Source organism: Hibiscus syriacus, unplaced genomic scaffold (assembly GCF_006381635.1).
Source record: "Hibiscus syriacus cultivar Baekdansim isolate YM2019G1 unplaced genomic scaffold, ASM638163v2 tig00000773_pilon, whole genome shotgun sequence".
NCBI lineage: Eukaryota > Viridiplantae > Streptophyta > Magnoliopsida > Malvales > Malvaceae > Hibiscus > Hibiscus syriacus.
In genome coordinates this window covers 2,023,692-2,034,320 of record NW_024061823.1, presented here as the reverse complement: position 1 = coordinate 2,034,320, position 10,629 = coordinate 2,023,692, and the positions used below count along the sequence as shown (strand labels likewise).

Here is a 10,629-nt window from a genome sequence, read left to right as displayed (position 1 = left end):
AAAATAGCATATATATATATATATATATATATAGAATTTATGAAAAGTGACTATATAAATATAAATATAAATATAGTAAACATATATATGTTGATAGAAAACTAGTATATATATGTGTGTGTAATTAATTGCAAACAAAAAAATCAAAAAAATTTAATTCAAAAAAAAATAAATAAACTTGGATGAAATGGTTGTGGATTTTAGTGCGAAAATAGAAAAAACACAAAACAAAAAGTTTTTATTCATCAATTTAACATATTAAATCATCAAGTTTGCGATGATCCCAACTAATATCGCCAGCATAGTATGTACCAGTCTGGTTTGTGTTAACACGCGTCGAAGATATATACCCCACGTGAGGTTGTGGTTAAAGGCGAATTTTCCAATAAATCACCCTTATCATCTTTATTTCCTTGTCAGACATTCTTCTATCTTTATTTTCCGATTTAATACCTTTTGCAGAAAGGCGCGGTCCATACACCGCGTCTTACGCCACGTGTTGAAAGGCGCGGCCCATGCACCGCACCTTACGCTACGTGTAAAATTGGGTGTTAGTTTCGTAAAGTGTTTTAAAATGGTGACAAATATGTAATTAATTTTTGTTAGGGTGATTTTTGTCTAAACACGTCAACTTTTTTTATTTATTTTTTGTGTGTACAAAAAAAACTTTCTGCATTAAAATCTTTAAATATTCTTTTACAAATTATTTTATTGATTTTTTATTTTTGCATGAAATTACACAATACATATAATCTAGTGTATGAAAACTTTGAGTGTAAGTAATTTAAAATATGAATACTTTTATAAAAGTTTTATAACTAGTATTTCTTTTATAAAATGATGATGATGATGATAAGAAATATTATATAATTTAAAAAATTATAAATTTCATATATTTTTAAAAATTTTATTGACTTTTAAAATTAATTGTTTAAAAATATAAAAGTATTAAAATAAACTTTTAATTACAATTGAGGGATCAAATGACTTATTATTTTTTAACAACAGTTAATAATGTTTATTCATTTTTAATAAAATTAAAATTTAATATTTATTTAATATTTTTTAAAATTAATATTAGAAAAATATTTTAAATATATATGTGATATTTTTTTAGTTTTACATTTTTTATTGAATTTTGTTACAAGTTTAGAGAGTAACACAAAAGAAAGAAAAATCTTTAGATTTTCATGTATATATTTATATTTTTCTTTTAGAAATATTTTTCCATAATTTTTCTTAATTAATTTGAATAATAGCAGAATAAATGATTAATTTGAATTATAACTCATATATTTAAAAATCAATAAAAATACAATAAAAAAGAATTAAAAGTGAATAAAATTTAATAAAAAAAGAATGCAAAGCTAAAGAATCAATTATTTTAATATTTTTTATATTTTTAAAATTTGTCGATTTATAAAATAATTTGTAAAAGAATATTTAAAGATTTTAATTAGGAAGTTTTTTTCACACACAAAAAAAAAATAAATAAAGTTGACGTTGTTACACAAAAATCATCCTAACATAAATTAATTATATATCAGGCACCATTTTAAAAATATTTACAAAATTAGCATCCGATTTTTACACATGGCGCCACATCAGCGTAAGGCGCGGTGCATGGGCCGCGCCTTCTGCCTCGTGGTGCCACATCAGGGTAAGGCGCAGTGCATGGGCCACGCCTTTTTGCAAAGGGTGTTAGATTGAGAAATAAAGATGGAATGGTGTGTGATAGGGAAATAAAGATGGTAAGAGTGATTTATTGGGAAATTCACCGTGGTTAAATTGGATACCTTCGCCGGAAAATAACCCCGTCGAAAAATAGCAACTACTTCCTACTTGCCGGCCAGGTACATATAGTGGTCGACCAGGTATTTAAACGTGTTATGCTAGTGTTTACCCAATTTACCTTATAATTGTTAATAAACTTACTTATTATCATTATTAACCTAATTACTAGCAATAAACTTAGTATTCAATTCAAATTATTCAAAAAAAAAGGTTTCGAAATTGTTAGTAAACATTAGAACGTATTTTATAAATCAACAATCAATATTATTCTTTTTTCTTCCCTTTTACAACTAGGCTTTTAGCAATTAAATATATTCATAAATATTTACCCCGCAAAATAATAAAAATCAATATTATTCTATTTCCCCCTTTTAACACTAGGCTTTTAGCAATATAAATAACAATAGTATTATATAAATTAAAATCCTATTAAGTATTCAACTAGGCTTCTTAGTACCCCTCAATTCTCTAGCGTTTTATTGGTGCATCTTCTGTCTTCTTTGGTTTCCTTTTTCATAGTTCCTCATAGCTTCGATTATAGATGATTACTTGAGGTCATGTCCTTCTTTTAGATCCTATAGGGTGTATAAGGGGCGGGCTCGACAGAGTGGCGTCAATGAGACTAGACTTAGAGTTTGTACGTTGAATGTAGGCACTTTAAATGCTAGGCTGCTGGAGCTGACCAACGTACTATGTAATAGGAAAATAGATTTTGCATGTATTCAAGAGACTAGGTGGAAAGGGGCTCGCGCCAGAGAGTGTAACGGGTACAATTTGTGGTATTCAGGCGTAGATAACGCTAGAAATGGGGTGGGTATCTTGGTATCCTCTAGGCTCAAGGAAAATGTAGTTGAAGTTTGTAGATACCATGATAGGATCATGATGATTAAGGTTATTATAGAAGCAGAAATAATGAATATCCTTTCAGTGTACGCCCCACACGTTGGCCTAGAGGAGGGGACAAACGTTGCTTCTGGGATTCGTTAGATGATGTACTTAGGAGTATTCCGGAGGACCAAAGAGTTTTCATAGGGGGAAACTTCAATGGCCATATAGGTAGTGAAATCGACGGGTATGACGGTGTTCATGGGGGTTTCAGTTTTGGTAGTATGAACGAGGAGGGGAGTACGTTGCTTGAATTTGCAACTGCACACGATATGATGGTCACTAACTCCTTCTTTAACAAGAGAGATGTGAACTTGATTACGTTCCATAGCGGGGGATATTATACCCAAATCGACTACATCCTGGTTTAAAATCGGGATCGATGGGCTTGCATTGACTGTAAGGTGTTCCCTGAAGAGGCATGTGCATCACAACATAGATTGCTAGTTTTGGTGTTTCGCGTACGCCACGGGCGAAGCACTCATAAGAGGGCTAAACTAGGTAAACCTAGGATCCTTTGGAAGAACTTACATGGAGCGACAACTGATGACTTTAGGAGTAAGGTTTTGTCTCATACAAGTTTTGGAACTACAAACTCAAATAATGCATATATATATATGGAAAAATATGGCAAATTACATCAGAGAAGTGGGAAAAAACACCATTGGGTTATCGACAAGAAAGATCAAAGAACATAAAGAATCTTGGTGGTGGAACGACGAAGTCCAAACTAAGGTGAAGACAAAGCAAACTTGCTTCAAGGAGTTGCTACAATGCAATGACGACGAAGAAAGATCGAGAGCTAAACAAATATACAAGGAGGCAAAGCGGGAAGCTAAGAAATCAGTGGCTAAAGCAAATGATAAGGCATACGAGGAAATGTACAAGAGATTAGACACCAAGGAATGACAAAACGGCATCTTCAGGCTTCCAAAATCCAGGGAGAATAGGAAAAAGGATCTAGGTAGCATTAGGTTTATTAAGGACAACAATGATGTTATTTTAGTGAAAGATCATGATATTAAGAGGGTTTGGGGTAGTTACTTCTTTGGCTTATTTAATAATGGTGCCTCTCCCTATAGAGATAGTAACGTTGATGGGTCAGCCGACCTTCATACTACGGCCAATGACTGCCCTACAAGTAGGATTGGGATTGAGGAAGTCAAAATGGCCCTTGGAAAGATGGGGAGGGACAAAGCTATCAGTCCAAATCAAATTCCTATCACTGTGTGGTTGACCCTAGGAGAAGAGAGAGTTAAGTGGTTGACCTATATCTTTAATATTATTTTAGAGACTGCCAAGATGCCAGAGGAGTGGAGAGAGGGAGTGAAGAGAGCTACGGTGATACCAATCTATAAGAATAAAGGAGATCCATAATGTTGTGGTAACTACAGAGGTATTAAACTACTCTGTCATACCATGAAGCTACGGGAAAGGGTGATAGAGGCAAGGTTGAGACAGGTTACTATAGTTTCAGAAAACTAATTTGGCTTTATGCCAGGCAGGTCTACTACGGAGGTGATTCATCTACTTCGAAGGCTTATGGAGAAATATAAGGAAAAAATAGAGATCTTCACATGGCGTTCATTGACCTTGAGAAGGCGTATGATAGCGTACCCCGGGATACGATCTGGAAGACCTTGGAAATGAGATGGATCCCAACTGCTTTTATCCGGGCGATTCGTGATATCTACTGTAGATCTACTACATACGTCAGGACTACAGTTGGCGACACTGAGGCATTCCCGGTGGAAATCGGACTCCACCAGGGATCAAGTCTTAGCCCTTACATCTTCACCTTGATTATGGATGACATCTATTATGCGACACCAGTCGGTGTTCCATGGTGTATGCTTTTCGCTGACGACATTGTCCTAGTTGAAGAGAAACAAAAAATGAGTTGAATAGTAGACTAGCTACCTGGAAGAATGCTTTGGAAGAAAAAGGTCTAAGGATTAATATTGAAAAGACAGAGTATTTATGTTCAAACTTCAGTGGGAACCAAAAAGATGAAGATGTAGAAGTATGCATCGAAGGACACGTTCCACCCTCAAATGATTGTTTCAAGTACCTAGGGTCTATGATACATAAAGATGGGGGTGTAGATGATGATGTTACACACCGTATAAAGGCGGGATGGCTAAAGTGAAGGTCTGCTACTGGAGTTTTGTGTGACAAGAAGATGCCTTTAAAAATTAAGGGAAAATTTTAAGCGCTGTTGTATGTATCATAATGTTGGGCAATTAAGAAGGATCACGCAAGGAGGATGAAGGTCGCATAAATGAGAATTCTTCGATGGGCATGTGGTAGGACTCTGTGGGACATGACACAAAACTCTGCAATTAGGATGTCATTTGGGGTGGTGCCTGTATCCGAAAAATTGAGGGAGGGAAGACTCTGATGGTTTGGACATGTCCTTAGGCGAAAATAGTCGGATGCGATCATGAGGGGTATAGTCGATTACAGTCGACGATGCCAGAAGGAGAGGATGACCAAGGAGGAAGTGGGTAGACTGCTTGAGATCTGATTTGAAGGATTTAGCCCTTACCGAGGACATGACCTCTGACAGGAAAGTATAGAGACTTAAGACCAGGGTAGCCGAGTAGTGTGGGACACAACCATAGGGTGTAGCATCATCTCTCTTCTTTTTAATGTCTTTGTAGTAATTTCCATGACTTCTACTTTTTATACGTTTCTATCATTGGAATTAATGAAGGCTTAGAACTAGGCCAGAAGGAGAGGATGACCAAGGAGGAAGTGGGTAGACTGCTTGAGATCTGATTTGAAGGATTTAGCCCTTACCGAGGACATGACCTCTGACAGGAAAGTATAGAGACTTAAGACCAGGGTAGCCGAGTAGTGTGGGACACAACCATAGGGTGTAGCATCATCTCTTCTTTTAATGTCTTTGTAGTAATTCCATGACTTCTACTTTTTATACGTTTCTATCATTGGAATTAATGAAGGCTTAGAACTAGGGTAGCAGAATAGTATTGCCTTAGTTTAGGTTTTAACCCAATTTGATTTCCTTCTCGTACTTTGCTATGCTGACTACGGTGTATCATTCTCTTCATGTTCTCTTTTAAATTTAGCCGGACTTACATCTCTTTCTATATGCAGAGATTTTTACGCAGGGATTTATTTGCAGCGATTACTTCCATTACAGACGCGCATATGAAGACTATTCTACTATGTATTTATTTATACATACATTGTATTTTATCTTTATTTTTAATTTTCTGACTGTTGGAGGTCTTCCACAGAAGCTGCTCTCAACCTGGCGTTGGGGGGGCAGCCTACTACCCTACCTCTCTCTTACCCAATTGCATATGGGAATAATGTTTTGTTGTTGGTGTTGTTGCATAAAGATAAATTCACTGAAAGTGACATCTTCTCCTATCTATTTGTTCATATACTCATCACAGTAATATGTTTATTTTGTAATACTTATTTCTATATTTGAGTTAAAATTTATTATAGTTAAATTAAATATGTTTTGATTGTTCATCTGTGTACAGTAAATGTGTCAAATTACGATTAAACTTGTAAAATCATTATAATTTATATTAATAGTGAATTTTTTTCACGAACAAAATTAAAACAATGATAAGTATCACATTTATTAATTTATTTTGATTAAGCAGAGAGTTGTTATATTTTTAAAGTAAACGTTAGGATTTGAACCCACACAAAGTAAGATAATATGAGTATTCTTAATCAATTGATCAAAATCCTATTTATAAATTTTTAGCTAACAGTGCACCAAATAATGGTTCAACTTTTAATATTGAATAACCTATTAAGTGATCTTAGTGATTAAGGAGAGAGTTATTCTTCCTAGAAGTCTTAAGTTAAAGTAGATGCGTCCGTAAGTATGTTTTCATTGTCAACGACTAATAAAATTCTGAATAGATATTATCTTATAATTTCAAAAAAACCTTTTAACATTTAAAAAAATGAAGCTCTTTGTAAATAAAAATATGCATTTCTAGAAAATAAAAATCTTAAACAACAACAACAAGAAGTCAGTTGTTGCAAGCTACGATAAAAGAAAAATGTCAAATGGGTTAAAACCTAACTATTGCAACATACTCCGCTATCCTAGTTTAATCCTTCAAAAATTCCCATGACAGAACATATTAAAAGTAGAAGTCAAGGAAAATTACTATAAAGACATTAAAAAGAAGGCAGAGATGCTACACCCTATGACTGTGACCCACACTACTCTACTACCATGGTCTTAAGTCTCCATACTTTCCTATCAGAGGTCATGTCCTCGGTAAGGGCTAAATCTTCAAATCAGATCTCAAGCAGTCACCCACTTCCTCCTTGGTCGTCCTCTCCTTCTGGCACCGACTATAATCGACTCTACCTCTGACCGCACGACTGTTGTCTCCTAAGGACATGCCCAAACCACCGTAGTCTTCCCTCCCTCAATTTTTCGGATACATGCATCACCCCACAAGGACATCCTAATTGCAGAGTTTGGGAGTCATTTCCCACAAAGTCTTACCACATGTCCATCGAAGCATTCTTATTCTATGACCTCCATCCTCCTTACGTGATCCTCTTGATTGCCCAACATTCTGATCCATACATCAGCACTGGTCTTATTGCAACTCTATAAAATTTTCCCTTAAGTTTTAGAGGCACCTTCTTGTCACACAAAACTCCTGTAGCTGCCCTCCACTTTAGCCATCCCGCCTTTATACGGTGCGTTACATCATCATCTACACCCCATCTTTATTTATCATAGACCCTAGATACTTGAAACAATCCTTAGAGGGGGGAACGTGTCATTCGATGCATACGTCTACATCTTCATCGTTTTGGTTCCCACTGAAGTTTGAACATAAATCCTCTGTCTTTTCAATATTGATCCTTAGACCTTTTTCTTCCAAAGCTTTCTTCCAGTTATCCAGTCTACTATTCAACTCAGTTTTTGTTTCAGCAACTAGGACATGTCGTCAGCGAAAAGCATACACCATGGAACACAGTCTGGTGTCGCACAATAATGTCGTCCATAATCAAGGCGAAGATGTAAGGGCTAAGAGCCGACCCTGATGGAGTCCGATTTCTACTGGGAAAGCCTCTGTGTCCCCAACTGTAATCCTGACATATGTAGTAGATCGACAATACATATCACGAATCGCTCGGATAAAAGCAATGGGATCCGTCTCGTTTCCAAGGTCTTCCAGATTGTATTGCGTAGAACGCTATCATACGTCTTTCAAGGTCAATGAACGCCATGTGAAGATCTCTATTTTTTTTCCTATATTTCTCCATAAGCCGTCGAAGTAGATGAATCGCCTCCAGTTTTAGCCCTATATGAGCCATGATCCATGTAAAAGGGAAGGCCGTCTAATGTTCAAGGCCATATCCGTAATTTTCAGCACTACGGGCCTACTATATAAAGAAAACCGAACGTTTCAAAAACGAAAGGGAATGTATTTTGGCGTCTAATGGTACCGTAATATTTTATTCATTTTCTGTTGTTATTATCATTTATTTTTGTTTTTAGTGAATTCTTTTGTTGAAAGGTTTTTTGATATATTCGTTGATTAAAATATTCTCAGAGGAGAGAAACAGGAAACGTAAGTCGCGTTCTAAATCTGCATCCGATGATTATCTGATATCGATGAAGCCGAGGTATGTAGATCGCGATTTTGTTCTTTTGGAAAATATATGCTTTTAATTTCAAATTTTAGTTAATGCGAAATGCTTTGTAGATTTCTGGATACCTTAACGACAAAACGGAAATGCTTTTCAAGAAGTTGATGTGGGAAGCTATGAATAAATGTTATGCAAAGGTATTTCAGTTCTCCCTGTCTCTCTCTTCAATTGCAGTTGTATCAATGCTTTGAGTTTATATTACAATTGTTTAGAACTCAAAAACTGTGAGGAATGGAGTGGTAGAGAAAAATGAAATTGATTACTTGTTTGCATACTTGGACTTGGGGTGTAGCGGATGAGATAATCTAGTTTTCAATGTCGGAATGTGTTCTAGAATGTTACCTGAGTGAACCGTGAAGGCAGCTGGTGGTCTCTCGCTTGAAAATTGTCAATGAAGCTGTCAGCAGTGTGCTGAAGGTATTTATTGTTATCACTTAATGGTTAGGTTCATAAAAAGAAAAGAAAATCTTATCCAAAATAATTTAGGTGACTTTAGTTGTAATTTTTTTTTACTGTTTTTCTTGCATACTGCCTGGTTTAGAGGCATAAAATAATTAATCTTTATCTTCCGAGTGAACTGTGAGCTACTGGAGTTATACAAATTGGTTTGATTGTTAATTTGTTACTGCAATTTTCCATCCAACTATATGCTAAATTGGCTATCAGATCACTGAAGATGTCCGTTAAATTAGAACTTTATTTAGCTTTTATGCCCTTTCTATCCTCTAACATGTTGCTGTTTAACATGAGATGCCAATGGATATGAAGGTTAATTAAGTCTAGAAGACATGTACAAGGGATAAATGATAAGAGGGAATTTTCAGTTGTCTGTTTTTGAATGTGCCATCGGGAAAATAGAGTACTTACATTCTAAAATGAACAAAATCTTAGTGGTCATGCTAACCGCTAATGCTTCATCTCCACCAATGGAGTCGGACACTAAACTGCTTAATTGGTGTTTTCATATTTGTTTAACATTCATATAACCACTTCCACGCGCTTTTTATCCATCATATCTCTGTAAACATTCGGTCTAATATTGTCCATGCATTTTGTTTTGTTTGTACTCTATCATGTATCACTTTTTCAAAGTGCTACTAAACCAAGCTTTTGGTTTCTCTTCCATTGAATTTGTAATCAAGGTATGTGAATCTATTAGGAGATTTTAGCTTGAACTGTTCAATCACTTGAATGTCACTTCATCAAATGCCAGAAACTTGCATCACAAGTTTTGCTTTTACATTCTTTATTATATCCTTTGTTTTTTGATGTTCAGGGTTAATCTCATTCATTTAAGCCTAATGATGTATTCCAAAATTGGATTATCCACTGATTCTATATTTGCACAACTTTTTCCAATTCACCCATATCTTATACGGATATTTACTGGCAGAAGAAAAAAATAAAGCCGCTACAGAGAAGGAATCTTCTGCTAAGAAAGCTGTTGCTGGCAGGATGGAAAGTGTAAAGGAAAAGGAACCGGAGAATAGAAAGGTAAATATCAACTGCCCCATTACATGTAAAATATTCCTTGTTGAAGTTTCATTTATTTCAGACTTGTCCTCCGTAGCATGCCTCCTTGAGAACATAGAAGAAAATTTTACCATCTACCATGAATTATTTTCATTTCATGTCTTTGCCTTGTTGAGATTCTTTTATATTTTATGGTTATATGACATTCTGGGTTTCCGTTTTAATTTTTAGGTTATATTTATTCTTGGCATAATGATGTGTTTTTTCCTCTCTTTTTGTAGAGACTGAGTTCGAAAATCAACTATGATGCATTGGAGAAGCTAACCGATGAAATACCAGTATGCTCCGACTCTCTCTCCCTTTGTAGAATAAATATGCTATGTTGCTTTGGATCTTGTTATTTATTTTCGCCCTTGGGTTTGATTCCTTGTAGGAGGAAGTTACTGAAAAGCCTAACATCAAATTTTGAAGCTTGTGGTTTTGAGGAAGACAACTATAGCGACGAGTTTGAATCCGAGAATGCTAATCTATATTCCTACATAGACGAGGAAGAGCAGTATGATTGTAGAGAAGATTATGATGAATATGAAGAATTTTGAAGCTAAAAATGATCTTGACAACGTTATCCTGCTGTTAAGTTTCGGCATACAACGAGAACAGTCATGGTCAAAATTTGCATATAGCTGCAATTATTTGTTATATGATCGATTTTGCAATTTGTTATTTCGATCAATCTAGGAATGATACACAGCTGAGTATTTGATCGAGACATTTGATTTTGTGATTAATGTAGGCATGTTAGGA

General features: G+C 35.2%; 1 long non-coding RNA gene across 1 annotated transcript; it reads left to right on the top strand.

The window, feature by feature from the left end:
- The first annotated feature begins 8,285 nt into the window (after positions 1–8,285).
- Positions 8,286–10,573, top strand: LOC120217808. Its single transcript, XR_005525193.1, has 5 exons — positions 8,286–8,328; positions 8,409–8,489; positions 9,746–9,846; positions 10,107–10,163; positions 10,259–10,573. It is a non-coding gene; the product is annotated as an uncharacterized LOC120217808 (long non-coding RNA).
- Positions 10,574–10,629: the final 56 nt, after the last annotated feature.